Raw genomic sequence first — 16,177 nt, forward strand, 5'->3', positions numbered from 1 at the left:
GCGATGTCTCACGTGTAAAACAGTACCCCCTATGTACAGGTTTTATGGTGTTTTGGGAAGTTACAGGGTCAAATATAGCATGTTACACTTTTCAGTTTTTTCACATTGAAATTTGCCAGTTTGGTTACGTTGCCTTTGAGACTGTATGGTAGCCCAGGAATGAAAATTACCCCCATGATGGCATACCATTTGCAAAAGTAGACAACCCAAGGTATTGCAAATGGGGTATGTCCAGTCTTTTTTAGTAGCCACTTGGTCACAAACACTAGCCAAAGTTAACGTTAATATTTGTTTGTGTGTGAAAAATGCAAAAAACTAATTTGAAAGCCAATTTTGGCCAGTGTTTGTGACTAAGTGGCTACTAAAAAAGACTAAACATACCCCATTTGCAATACCTTGGGTTGTCTACTTTTGCAAATGGTATGCCATTATGGAGGTAATTCTTATTTCTGGGCTACTATACGGTCTCAAAGCCAATGTAACCAATCTGGCGAATTTCATTATGAAAAAACTGAAACGCAAGCCTTATATTTGACTCTGTAACTTTTGAAAACACCATAAAACCTGTACATGAGGGGTACTGTTATACTCAGGAGACTTTGCTGAACACAAATATTTGTGTTTCAAAACAGTAAAAAGTATGACAGCAAAAATATTGTCAGTGTAAGTGCCGTTTGTGTGCGAAAAATGCAATAAATTTCACTTTCCCTGACGATATCATTGTTGTAATAAATTTTACGGTTTTGAAACACAAATATTTGTATTCAGCGATGTCTCCCGAGTAAAACAGTACCCCCCATGTACAGGTTTTATAGTGTCTTGGAAAGTTATAGGGTTAAATATAGTGCTAGCAAATTAAATTCCCTATACTTTCGGCCTGGGTTGTTAGGCAGGTCCTGCAAATTGTAATTAATAAAAGGACCTAATTATGTAAAATTATTACATAAATATATATGTAAAATTATTATATATACACGTGTGTGTATATATATATGTATATATATGTATATAATTTTTTTACTATTATTTTTTATTTATATATAGTTATACATATAGTGATGTATACGTATATACTTGGGTATATACATATATATATATTATTTTGTTCTACGTGTATTTTGATATATATATATATATATTAATATCAAAATACAGTTAGAACGAAATTACACACATATATATTTTTAATTTTTTTTTTTTATTTTTTTTTTTACGTATTTACATATTTTTTATTATAATATATATATATATATATATATATATATATATATATATATATATATATATATATATATATATATATATATAATTATAATTATGTATATATTTAACCAATATCCTTCTACGTGCATTTTGATATTAATATATATATATATATATAATTATATATATATTATATATATATATATATATAAATATTAAAATACACTTAGTGTATGTGTAAATGTGTGCGTATATATATATATATATATATTATATATAGATCATATATATAATATATATATAAATGATGTAAGTGTATTTTATTTTTAACTTTAATTTTTATTATTTTTTTACTTTAAGGGGTTAATAGGGGAGGAGAGGGGCAGAGACAGTGTCAGCCAGTGATTTTACATCACTGGCTGACACACAGGATCAGTGATCACAGTGACAGGCTGTCACTGTGATCACCTCCTGCAGATCGCGGTAATTGACCACAGGGGGAGTGCCTGGGTGGCCAGGCATGCCCCCCACCGCGATCTGCAGGGGGATCCTGATTGGAGTTACTATGGGTCAGCCAATAGGCTGACACATAGTAACTCTGATCGCAGTGACAGGCTGTCACTGCGATCAGATCGCAGGGAGAGGCTGTCTCTGCATTCAGATCGCAGAGACAGCCTCTCCCTGCGATCAGACTCTGCAGATCGCGGTCACTGACCGCAGGGGGACTGCCTGGGGGGCCAGGCATGTCCCCCGACCGCGATCTGCACAGTGAAAACGCGGCCGGCTCCATGTGTCAGCCGATTTTAAAATCGGCTGACACATGGTAAATACCGATCGCAGTGACAGCCTGTCACTGCGATCGGAAGCTGCAGACCGCGGTCCCCAGGCACAGGGGGGCTGCCTGGGGGGCCAGGCATGCCCCCCGACCGCGATCTGCAGCGGCCATGTGCCGCCGGCCACGTGGGGCTGAAGACCGCCCAGGACGTACCATGCCGTCCTGCGGCGTTTAGAGCCGCCCAAATAAGGACGGCATGGTACGTCCTGCGGTCTTAAGGGGTTAATATTTTTACAAGTGATATTGCAGAAGGTCTTGATGGTAAGGTATGTCGTTTTGCTGATGATACTAAGATATGTAACAGGGTTGATGTTCCAGGAGTACAAGCCAAATGGCAAATGATTTAGGTAAACTAGAAAAATTGTCAGAGTTGTGGCAACTGACATTTAATGTGGATAAGTGCAAGATAATGCATCTTGGACATAAAAAAACAAGGGCAGAGCACAGAATATTTGATAGAGTCCTAACCTCAACATCTGAGGAAAGGGATTTAGGGGTGATTATTTCTGATGACTTAAAGGTAGGCAGACAATGTAATAGAGCAGCAGGAAATGCTAGCAGAATGCTTGGTTGTATAGGGAGAGGCATTAGCAGTAGAAAGAGGGAAGTGCTCATGACATTGTACAGAACACTGGTGAGACCTCTCTTGGAGTATTGTACGCAGTACTGGAGACTGTATCTTCAGAAGGATATTGATACCTTAGAGAGAGTTCAGAGAAGGGCTACTAAACTGGTTCATGGATTGCAAGATAAAACTTACCAGGAAAGGTTAAAGGATCTTAACATATATAGCTTGGAGGAAAGACGAGACAGGGGGTATATGATAGAAACATTTAAATACATAAAGGGAATCAACATAGTAAAGGAGGAGACTTTATTTAAAAGAAGAAAAACTACCACAACAAGAGGACATAGTCTTAAATTAGAGGGACAAAGGTTTAAAAATAATATCAGGAAGTATTACTTTACTGAGAGGGTAGTGGATGCATGGAATAGCCTTCCAGCTGAAGTGGTAGAGGTTAACACAGTAAAGGAGTTTAAGCATGCGTGGGATAGGCATAAGGCTATCCTAACTATAAGATAAGGCCAGGGACTAATGAAAATATTTAGAAAATTGGGCAGACTAGATGGGCCGAATGGTTCTTATCTGCCGTCACATTCTATGTTTCAGATACAAATGCTATCTGTAATAGTGATAGCAAGCATTTCTTTCTTTTGCAAGAGGAGTCTGTAACATTGATTTTGCCATAGTAAGCATTTCTTACTCTTATAAGGGAAGTATAGGATGTTCTGAAACAAATTTGCTGGCAGCAAAGCCCACATATATACATCATAATGAATGAAGTGTCTCCATTACACAAACCACAAACCTCATGCTTTAATATGCATTAAGAAGTAATATAACCATAATGTTTGATGTCCATTCCTTAAAGTATACCTCATGACCCCACGAAGTATAACCTCACACATTAGTGCTTGATGATGCCCAGTAACATTACAAATAAAAAGCCCACATCTCCTCTCTATGATCCTTGATCTAAGTGGGCTTAGAGCGGTTACATCTGCAATCTTTAAGTACAGTAAATTGAAAAAATCTTTAGCTGTAAAACAATGAAGTTGATGATGCTCAGTGAGTTTTAACAGTGGTTAAGCACTATAAGCATTAGAGTCCAAGTATAAGTAGATTAATTTAAAATTTAGCTACTACAGCAACAAGATAAATGTCAGCTGATGCCAGTATCATACTCATTTACTGTCCTTTAAAAAGGCATTTATAAAAACACACAGGCACACACGGACTTAAAAAAAAAGCAAAAGAACAACCACACAAAGGGAGATCCAGTCAGCCTGATGGCTGTATTATCTATGAAATAATTAAGCAAATTTCTGCCATCTCTTTTTAGGCTTGTTAGAAGACTTGGGAAGATAGTAGTTCTTATTGAATATAACAGTCCACCATCCAGTGAAAAATCAATGATTGATTTTTAAAACTGACACCTACCAGGCAATTGAAAGAGAATTAGGAAGAGACTAGTAGCAAGTCCTTCCCTATTATTATTATTATTATTATTAATAATAATAATAACAACCCCTTAAGGTATGTTTTGGCCATGTTGTACGTTAAGGACCAGAGCGGTTTTAACACTTTTGTGGTGTTTGTGTTTAGCTCTAATTTTCCGCTCTCTCATTTACGGTTCCCATACAAATTATACATTGTTTTTTTCAGGACAAGAAGGGCTTTTTTTTACATACCATTATTTGTATCATGTCATATAATTTACTTTAAAAAAAGAAAATATTGTGAAAAATTGAAAAAAAAAATGTTTTTGGAATTTTACTTGAAAAATCGTTTACGTATCTACAAAAGCTAATGAAAAAAAACTGCTAAATAGATTCAAAATTTTGTCCTGAGTTTAAAAACACCAAGTTTTACATGCTTTTTTGCTTTTTTTTTATTATAGGGCCATAAGTACAAGTAGGAAATTGATGTTTCAATTTCTATATTTTTTAAATTTATCAATAGTGACATTGAATCACACCTCACATGTACATATTTTTTAGTAGACAACCCAGGGTATTCAATATGGGGTATCCCCAGTCTTTTTCAGTAGCCACCTAGTCACAAACACTGTCCAAAGCTAGCATTTATATTTGTTTGTGTGTTAAAAATGCAAAAAATTCTAACTTTGACCAGTGTTTGTGACTAAGTGGCTACTAAAAAAGGCTGAACATTTGCAGTACCTTGGGTTGTCTTCTTTTGAAAATAGTATGCCATCATGGGGGTAATTCTCATTCCTGGATTACATACGCTCTCAAAGGCAACCTAACCAATCTGACAAATTTCAATACAAAAAAGTAAAATCAAGCCTTATAACTTTCATAAACACTTTAAAACCTCTACATGTGGGGTACTGTTATACTCAGGAGAATTCGCTGAACACAAATATTAGTGTTTCAGAACAGTAAAACGTATCACAGCAATAATATCATCAGTGAAAGTGCTGTTTGTGTGTGAAAAATGCAAAAAACTTCAGTTTCACTGACAATATCATCGCTGTGATATGTTTTACTGTTTTGAAAGACTAATATTTGTGTTCAGCGAAGTCTCCTGAGTAAAACAGTATTTTAGGGTGTCATAGAGAGTTACAGGGTTAAACACAGTGCTAGTAAATTAAATTCTCTGGACTTTCGGCCTGGGTTGTCAGGCATGTCCCTCAAATTGCAATCAAAATTACTTAATTATGTAAAAATATACATAAATATGCACGTAGAATTTAAATATATATACATTTATATATTTGAAGACTACGTGTATATTTATGAAATTATTTATATAATTATGTATATGGGTATATGTATATTTCGTATTATTTTTATTTATTTATTTATACATAGATATATAGATCATTTTATTCTAAGTGTATTTTGACATAAATATATATATATATATTTATATATTAATATCAAAATACCGTTAGAATAAAATTACACACACATATATATATATATATATATATATTAAAAAAAATAATACAAAATATTTTTACATTTTTTTTATTTATTTTTATTTACATATTTATATTTTATAATAATATATATATACAATATATATACCGTATATACTCGAGTATAAGCCAAGTTTTTCAGCACATTTTTTGTGCTAAAAAAAACCCAACTCGGCTTATACTCGAGTCAATTGTCTGTAATATGGCAATTTACATTGCCATAATACAGACAGGGGGTTGTGGGGGCTGCAGAGAGTTTACGCACCTCTGTCAGCTCCCAGTGTAAGTCTCGCAAGAGCCGTGGGGTCATAGTGCGGCTCTCGCGAGACTTACAGTGTGATCCGACAGAGGTGCTGAACGGACCGGCGCGGAGGAGAAGGGAGCTGACAGGAGCTGCAGGAGAGGTAAGTAAGAGCTCTGCTAGCCCCTTCCTACACAGTGCCCATCCACTGGACCACCAGGGAGTGAGAGCCCCCCTCCCTGGCCAGCTAACAAGCAGGGAGGGGGGGCAAAAAAAAATTAAGTAATAATAAAATAAAATAAAAAATAATAATTAAACAAAAAATAACGATAAAAAATAATAATAAAAAAATTATTAAAATAATTTAAAAAAAAAATAATAATAAAATTGCCTACCCCCAAACAAGGCTCTGCAAAACACACACACACACTGCATTCATACACAAACAGCAGTCATATGCACACACTGCACTCATATACACACACTGCACTCATACACACACACTGCACTCATACACACACACTTTATTCATACACACACACACACACACGCTGCACTCATACACACATGCTGCACTCATACACACACAATGCACTCATACACACTGCATTCATACACAGACACTGCATTCATACACACACACTGCATTCATACACACACACTGCATTCATTATATACACACACTGTAAATAAATATTCAATTAATATAATGTTTTTAGGATCCAATTTTATTTAGAAATTTACCAGTAGCTGCTGCATTTCCCACCCTAGTCTTATACTCGAGTCAATACGTTTTCCCAGTTTTTTGGGGTAAAATTAGGGGCCTCGGCTTATATTCGAGTATATACGGTAGTTATATTTAAATTACACACGTATATATATAATATATATAATAAGTGTATTTTTATATTAATATATGTATATATAAATATAAAAATACACTTAGTATGACATTATATATAAGATATATATACATATTAAATATAGATATAATACATGAAAAAATATATCTTATATATATACACATAGATATTTTTTATTTTTACACTGATTTTTTTTTTTTTACTTTATTTCAGATTTTCCACTTGCAGGGAGACTGCCTTTCAGCACAGACAGTCCCCCTGAAGGCAGATACACAGGCACCTATTGCGGCCATGTGATCGAGTGATCACATGGCTGCGGGGTCCTAATCTGCCGCAGGGAGACTGTCTGGGCAGACAGGCAGTCCCCCCAGACCGGATGAAATGCTGATCGCCGCCGGGGTAACGAAGGCGATCAGGTAAGTACCCCCAGACCGTTATGAAGGTTCAGGACCGCCATCGGTCCTCAAGGGGATGTTTCCGATGACGGTCCTGAACCGTCATCGTTCCTCAAAGGGGTTAATGGTATTTTTATAGCACCAACTTATTCCGCAGCACTTTACAATATTATGAAAGATGGAAATTTAACAATAAATGAGAAAATTACAAAATGATACAGTAACAACAGTTAGATGAGGACCCTCAACAAGCTTACAATCTAGAGGAGTAGAGTATAAGGAGGGAAAGCAAATAAGTATAAGTGGGGGCAACAAACAAGGTGGAAAAGTAGCAGAAATTAAGGTGTAAGTGTAGTGAGGCTTGTTAGGAGAGAGCAAGAAACATATTTGTGACCTAGTAGTTACTTTAGTGTAAGGGTTAGTATTTTGAATTGACACCTATAGAATGTAGGAAGCCAGGGTACGGATCGACAGAGGGGCAAGGTATGAGATTTATTGCAGATTGTAGCTGGACACAGCTTCAAGGGAGACCAGCTGGAAGAAAATTACAGTAATCCATGCAAGAAATTGCCAGAGCATGAACAAGCATCTTGCATAAGAAAGGGGCAGATGCGCACAATGTTTTTAAGGTGGAATCAACAGGTTTTAGCAACAGACTGGATATGAGGTGCAAACGTGAGGCCAGGATCAAAGATAACACCAAGACAGTGAGCTTGCAAGACCAGGCTGATGCAGGTTCCATCCACTTGTAGGGAAAGCAAAAGAAGAGTGTCAGTATTATGAGGAGGAAAAATAAGAAGCTCTCTTTTGGAGAGACTGAGTTCCTGAAAGCGGGAAGACATTCAGTCAGGGATTGGAGAAAGGCAAGCAGTGACACGTTTTATGACAGATAGAGAGATCGGGGGAGAATTGATATATCTGGTTGTCATTGGCATACAGGTGGCAGCAGAATCCAAAGTAATTGATGAGTTTTGCCAAAAGTATAAAGCAGTATAAAGAGAGAACAGATGGGGATCGAGAAAAGAACATTGGGGGATTCCACACAAGACAGGATTAGGGGAGGAGTAACATTGGAAAAGGAGATACTGAATGAATGTTGGGAGAGATAGGAGGAGAACCATAGGAGGACAGTGTCACAGAGACCGAGGGATTAAAGATTTTGCAGAAGACATGATCAACCGTATCAAAGGAGACGGAGAGGTCAAGAAGAATTAGTAAGAAGCAGTGACCTTTGGATTTATTCAGTGGATTTATTTAATCAGGCAATATTGTGCATAGCTGGGGGAATTTGGGAACTATATGCTGGCTGCTCAGCCATTTAGTTTACAAACCTCGTGGCATATCAGGATCAGATGGAAGAGGACAATATTTTGTCATCCAACCGGTATGTATTGGGTTATCTCTACTCCATATACATTTTTTAAGGTTCCTCTTTTTTAGCACAAAAACAGGAATTCCTGTTATTTTTTTCTAGCAATATGTGCATTTTCCATGTTAAATGACTGTATATTCATAATGAAGTCTGCTTTGCAAGAATGTAATAGAAGAAGTAATAAGGCATAACATGGTTAATAGAAACTGTATCACTTTGTTTAGATTTAGGCCCTATATCAGGTATTATCAAATCTCCCATGACAATAATTTAGCCCAACCCTATGAATATGAATTTCTTTCCATGGGCTGTTGTGTAATCATGCTGCCCTCCCTAATGTCCCAGGGCTTTTTTAATACGCAACCGTCTTGGTAATATATGATGGAATCAAGCATAGCCACTAGAAAACAAATTACACAAACTGCCACAAATATTTCCTTTTATGATTTATGATTATGGTAAAATGGATCTAGAATTGAAGAAAGAGTTCCTTTTTTCCCATACAAAATGCTTGCTCCCAACAGAACGGAACCCAGGGGAAGCAACCAATCAGATAGCTTCCTGCAAGTGGAAAACATTTATGTCACCCATCATGTTGCAAGTATACTCAGTAGACACAAAGTTATTGCTTGATGGACAAGGTCAGATACCAGCAGCTGTTTTGAAAGGAGATGTTTAGATCAACATCTGTGCATGTCTGTGTAAGCTGACAATGCTGATAAAATTCTTAGTAAAATAAATATACAATAAACACTCAACATAAGAAAAGCTTACATCTTTACATGTACACACTTAGTTCTGCTAAAGTTGGAAATTAGCTATGTTATTTTGGAAGACTGTTAACATTCACACATCTGATTCTAGACAAGTTAGTATGATGTTACTTTGAATTTGACAATGTTTATAATCTTGCTCGGCACATTATACTTTCCTCTGAAGCTAAAAATGACATCAAGCTTCCAGTAAAGATAGGGCAAGTATTTAGCATATAAAATTCATGGTTTGTGGTTTGTAGCAATATTTAATTAGTGCACAGGGAAATGCAGAACACTTCCATTCCAACATGGGAAAAAAGTGAATTTAAAATTTAACATGGTAATTAAAACAGGGTGTTGTCTTAAGTTTACACAACATTGGGGACAAGGCAGTACCATGCTCTTTGAACATGTGTTACACATAGGAAATAGTGTGTACCACAAACAGTTATGTGTAGTTACTTAACCCCTTAAGTACTCATGACATGTGTGACATGTCATGATTCCCTTTTATTCCAGAAGTTTGGTCCTTAAGGGGTTAAATTAAAGGAACACTCCATTGTCCAAAAAATCCACGGCTCTGACTTTCAATGTTGTCAGAGTGCAGGCTGAGAATCTCTGAGCCTGTGCTCCAACTCACTAACTGAGCGCCGGAACCGTGAGGGAGAGGATATAATCTTGCAAACAAACCGTAGAAGGTACAGGGCGCCACAGTCACTATATGGGTGATCTCATAAATAGGGTTAAGAAAGAGTAAAAAGTAGAGTAGATAGAATACAAATTTATTGAAAGTATTGAACAATATCAGCACACAATATGTGCAATGGATAAAAGATAAAAAAAGCCTCAATGGGCTATAGGTCCCTTAAGTATAGCAGCTCGATGCAATAAAGTACAATGGTGCATATAATTTATGAAAAGGTGCAAATGCTAAAGTGCAAAATCAACATAAGTGGAGAGGCAAAAAAGCCCAATCACTAGTGAAGATTAAAAACAGCACTAAATAAAATACAAATGCAGCACAACCAATAATAACCAAAGTACAAAAAAGAGACTGCTACTACCAAAGTACAGGGTCCCAGCTGTTGCTCAACGCGTTTCGTCTGAATGACTTCGTCAGGAGCATCTTCTTTCTTCCCATCTTCTTTCCCTTTTAAATCTGCCGGTTCGCCGGTCTATCCTTCCGGAATCGTGATTGCGCATGCGCACGTCACGTCACACGCGTCGACATACGTCATGACGCACGCGTGACCGATCGGCGCATGCGCAACCACGCTCGAACGCAGAGAAACTTTATTGATATTGTACACATCCACATTATGATCGTTTTACAGCAAAAACGCTCCTATTTCTTGTGGAATGTGTGTACAAACCTGCCTGGCCACCAGCTAACCCCTAACATAAATCACTATCAGCCACAAAAAAAAAAAAGACAAATGAATATAAATAGGACTGATGGGGTATAGAAATGCATAAAAACAGGGTTTATAAAAAATGGGTAAAGATAGACTTAGAAAAAAGGTATAATAATTAAAACATAAATGATTAATAATAAAAAGTTAATCATAAAAAATGGATAATAATAAAAAAGGAAATAGCAAATTAGAAAAATAGTCCATTTATAGTCCTGATACCAATAATACATAAATTACATATATCATGGCTATCTATACATAATAGTAATCTAGCTATATCAGAGGATTTAAAGGTGTAAAAACCAATCGTGGAGGTATATCTTTCATAGGAAAAATAGTGCGGTATCACAATAACAAATATATATATAAATTTGTAGATATGTAAACATTGAGGATCGTAATATATAATTTGGTCATAGATAATAGATAATAAAAGATAATAAAATAGTAATAAAAGGAAGCAATAATTTGATCTTATCTGGATGTTCCTTTTTTATCTGTGTTTTTTAATGTTTTTTAATGTTTCTAACATATGTTTAAATGAGACTAAATAAGACAAATCATTGATGTATGTAATATAGTACTAATATGTTTGAAGGCTCTGGTTTTCTATAGCCTAATATTATTGCTTCCTTTTATTACTATTTTATTATCTTTTATTATCTATTATCTATGACCAAATTATATATTACGATCCTCAATGTTTACATATCTACGAATTTATATATATATTTGTTATTGTGATACCGCACTATTTTTCCTATGAAAGATATACCTCCACAATTGGTTTTTACACCTTTAAATCCTCTGATATAGCTAGATTACTATTATGTATAGATAGCCATGATATATGTAATTTATGTATTATTGGTATCAGGAATATAAATGGACTATTTTTCTAATTTGCTATTTCCTTTTTTATTATTATCCATTTTTTATGATTAACTTTTTATTATTAATCATTTATGTTTTAATTATTATACCTTTTTTCTAAGTCTATCTTTACCCATTTTTTATAAACCCTGTTTTTATGCATTTCTATACCCCATCAGTCCTATTTATATTAATTTGTCTTTTTTTTTTGTGGCTGATAGTGATTTATGTTAGGGGTTAGCTGGTGGCCAGGCAGGTTTGTACACACATTCCAAGAGAAATAGGAGCGTTTTTGCTGTAAAACGATCATAATGTGGATGTGTACAATATCAATAAAGTTTCTCTTCGTTCCAGCATGGTTGCGCATGCGCCGATCGGTCACGCGTGCGTCATGACGTATGTCGACGCGCGTGTCGTGACGTGCGCATGCGCAATCACGATTCCGGAAGGACAGACCGGCGAACCGGCAGATTTAAAAGGGAAAGAAGATGGGAAGAAAGAAGATGCTCCTGACGAAGTCATTCAGACGAAACGCGTTGAGCAACAGCTGGGACCCTGTACTTTGGTAGTAGCAGTCTCTTTTTTGTACTTTGGTTATTATTGGTTGTGCTGCATTTGTATTTTATTTAGTGCTGTTTTTAATCTTCACTAGTGATTGGGCTTTTTTGCCTCTCCACTTATGTTGATTTTGCACTTTAGCATTTGCACCTTTTCATAAATTATATGCACCATTGTACTTTATTGCATCGAGCTGCTATACTTAAGGGACATATAGCCCATTGTGGCTTTTTTTATCTTTTATCCATTGCACATATTGTGTGCTGATATTGTTCAATACTTTCAATAAATTTGTATTCTATCTACTCTACTTTTTACTCTTTCTTAACCCTATTTATGAGATCACCCATATAGTGACTGTGGCGTCCTGTACCTTCTACGGTTTGTTTACATGTTTTGTTTAAGTTTGGAGTGACCTGTATACAGAGGCTTGCCTGCACTTGGGTCTCACTACCATTCACCCGCCCTTGTCTATTATTTTCTATATAGAGGATATAATCTGACTGTACCTACTGCTGGTGCACACCAGTGGACCACCAGCGAATCGTTTAAATTGAATATGCTGGTGTCCCCAACTTGTGAGCAGTGTTGGCCGCTGGGCGCCTCTGTTGTCATGGCACCCTACATGACCACACAGCTTGCACACCCCAACGGCTGGCCCTGCTGACACACACTGATGTTACTACTTAGAAATTCCTCAATATTAATACAGACATCAGAGTAAACACCAATAAACTGTGGAAACAGAGCTGATCCCCCAAATTTATAAAGATTTGCTTACTGGATTTGCTGTAAGATTAAATCATGCCTCCTCCTCTCTCTCCCATGCGCTGCTCTGTAGGCTAGGAGGAAGTGAAGAGTAATCACAATCTCCCAGCAAAGCGGCACCTGTGGCTGCATGGGGAACAGCTGATTTGCCGCCCCCCAATGTTACATCACAATGCCCCACCCATATGATCTGCCATATGAACTAACGCCAGTGCTGCACATAGTGTGTGTTTACATTAAAAAGCCTGCAGGGACCGGCTAAAGACACCAGAACCATTTTATTAAGCTGAGGTGGTTCTGGGGACTATAGTGTCCCTTTAATGTGAGGTAAATTATAGATTAGTGTCACTAATAATATACTAGATTGCCTACTTACAACCAGATGAGGATGATGATGGGCTGCAGTTTGGCTCCACTGGTCTGGTGTAGAACAGGATCTCTGGAGGCTGTTTGCAACTGTGGTCACAAAATTAAATGTTCTGGGAGAATTGGAAGCAGCTCCATTTTTTGGGGGCCCCTTACACAGCTCAAGGTATGGGCCCCAGGACCTGACGGTGAGTATGCCCACTCATAAGTCCACTTATATGTTCCACCCACCCTGAGTTCGCTCACAGGGAGTGGAGTGTGTAGGGGATGTGTTATGTGTTATTGTAGAGGATCTAATATGTGTGCTTATAGTATGTAGTGTATAGGGATACCAGTTTGTGTAGGTGATGCAGTGTGTTTGTGTGTAGTGGAAGCAGTGTGTATTTGTGTATAAGGGATGTATTGTGTGTTTCTGGTTGTGTGTAAGAGATGCATTGCGTGAATCTGTGTTTGCATGCATAAGGGATGCAAGGTGTGTGTCTGTATGTGTGTGCATTGAGTGTGTGTAAGAGCTGCATTGTGTTTGTGTGTATATGTAAGAGAAGCAGTGTGTGTGTTTGCATGTGTGTGTAAGGGTTTGCATTGTGTGTTTCTGTGTATGTGTGCAAAGGATGCATTGTCTTTGTATTTAAGGGTTGCATTGTGTGTGTGTAATGGATGCATTGTGTGTTTCTCTGTGTGTAAGGGAAGCATGTTGTGTTTCTGTGTGTGTAGGGATGCATTGTGTGCTTCTGTGTATGTATAGGGATTCATTGTGTGTGTGTGTGTGCGCATAGTGTGAAAGAGCTCCCTGTCTTGCCCCCTGTCCTATAGAGCTGTCCCTTCTGTCCCTTAGAGCTCTCCCCTGCCCCTTAGTGGTCTCTCCCCCACCCTCCCCTAGCGGTCTCTTCTCACACTCACCCACCCTCCCTGTATTCTCCTCACCTCCCCCCTCCCTGTGTTCTTCTTACCCCCTCTCCTCCCTGTGTCCTCCTCACCTCCCCCCTCCCTGTGTTCTCCTCACCACCCACCCTCCCTGTGTTCTTCTCAGTCCCCCTCCATACTCCTCACCCCCCTTCTCCTCACCCCTACTCTCCCCCCTTCTCCTTGTGTTCTTCTTACTCCCCCTTGTTCTTCCTACCCCTGTTTGTCTTACTCCCCTGTTCTTCTTACTCCCCCCCCATTCTTTTTACTCCCATCCCCTTCTTCTTCTTATCCCCCTTATTCTTCTTACTCCACCCGTCTTCTTCTTACTCCCCCTCCTTCTGTTACCCCCCTTCCTTCTGTTACTCCCCCCTCTTCTGTTACTCCCCCTCCTTCTGTTACTCCCCCCTCCTTCTGTTACTCCCCCCTCCTTCTGTTACCCCCTTCTTCTGTTACCCTCTTCTTCTGTTACCCCCTTCTTCTGTTGCTCCCCCTCTCCTTCTGTTACTCGCCCTCCTTCTGTTACTCCCCCCTCCTTCTGTTACTCCCCCCTACTTCTGTTACTCCCCCCATTCTGTTACTCCCCCCATTCTGTTACTCACCCCCTCCTTCTGTTACCCCCTTCTTCTGTTACTCCCCCTCTCCTTCTGTTACTCTCCCTCCTTCTGTTACTCTCCCTCCTTCTGTTACTCCCCCCTCCTTCTGTTACGCCCCCCTCCTTCTGTTACGCCCCCCTCCTTCTGTTACTCCCCCCTCCTTCTGTCACGCCCCCTCCTTCTGTTACTCCCCCCTCCTTCTGTTACTCCCCCCTCCTTCTGTTACTCCCCCCTCCTTCTGTTACTCCCCCCATTCTGTTACTCTCCCTCCTTCTGTTACTCTCCCCTCTCCTTCTGTTACTCCCCCCCCTCACCTCCCTTCCCTGTAGTGTGGCCGAGCTCATCTCCGGTCCGCGGTGCCCGGCCGGAGTGATAGGAAGGTGCACACTCAGTGTGCACTTCCTGTCAGTCCGGCCGGGTACAGGAAACAGAAACTCCTGTACCACGCGAAGGAAACAGTTTCTTTTTCGTGTACCCGGCCGGACTGACAGGAAGTGCACACTGAGTGTGCACCTTCCTATCACTCCGGCCGGGCACCGTGGACTGGAGAGGAGCTCGGCCACGCTACAGGGAAGGGGAGGGGAAGAGAGAAGCAGTGCTGCAGCCACCTGAGGTTCTTTACAGAGCGCTCAGGCGGCTGCAGCATTTGGACCGACCCTGCAGCGGCTGGTTTAAAAAGGATTTAGGGCAGCCTTGGGGGCAATTGCCTTCCTGCCCCCAGGCCCAGCCCGCCCCTGTACATGACATATAAAAAAATTAAAAGGGAAGGGTTAATATAATTTCAGTAAGCTAAGAAAAGGTTTTATTTAAAACCACCTATAATATATATATAATTTGCTCTCCCATTTAATACAAATGGTTATTCATTTAGCATCAATTAACCCCTTAAGGACGGAGCCAAATGTACACGTTGTGAACGAAACAAAATGTAAACAAAACCTGGCATTTGCGCTATATGTCTGTCCAACCGTAATTCACCTCTTTCAAATTTAATGCACCCCCCCTTATTGTATATCATTTTGTTCAGGGGAACCAGGGCTTTAATTTAATATCAAATATTTAGCTATGAAACATAATTTAATATGAAAAACATGGGAGAAAATAAGAAATTTTGCTATTTTTTTTTAGTTCTACATGACATTTTAACTGTCAACGTCATAATACTGTTTGCTTCTACTGCAATAAAATACACATATTTGTATTCAGCAACGTCTCACGTGTAAAACAGTACCCCCTATGTACAGGTTTTATGGAGTTTTGGGAAGTTACGGGGTCAAATATAGCACGTTACATTTGAAATTGAAATTCGCCAGATTGGTTACGTTGCCTTTGGGACTTTATAGTAGCCCAGGAATGAAATTTACACCCATAATGGCAAACCATTTGCAATAGTAGACAACCCAAGGTATTGCAAATGGGGTATGTCCAGTCTTTTTTAGTAGCCATTTGGTCACAAACACTGGCCAAAGTTAGCGTTAGTATTTGTTTGTGTGTGAAAAATGCAAAAAAACGCCAATTTTGGCTAGTG

Source organism: Pelobates fuscus, chromosome 5, assembly GCF_036172605.1.
Source record: "Pelobates fuscus isolate aPelFus1 chromosome 5, aPelFus1.pri, whole genome shotgun sequence".
NCBI classification, from domain to species: Eukaryota; Metazoa; Chordata; class Amphibia; order Anura; family Pelobatidae; genus Pelobates; species Pelobates fuscus.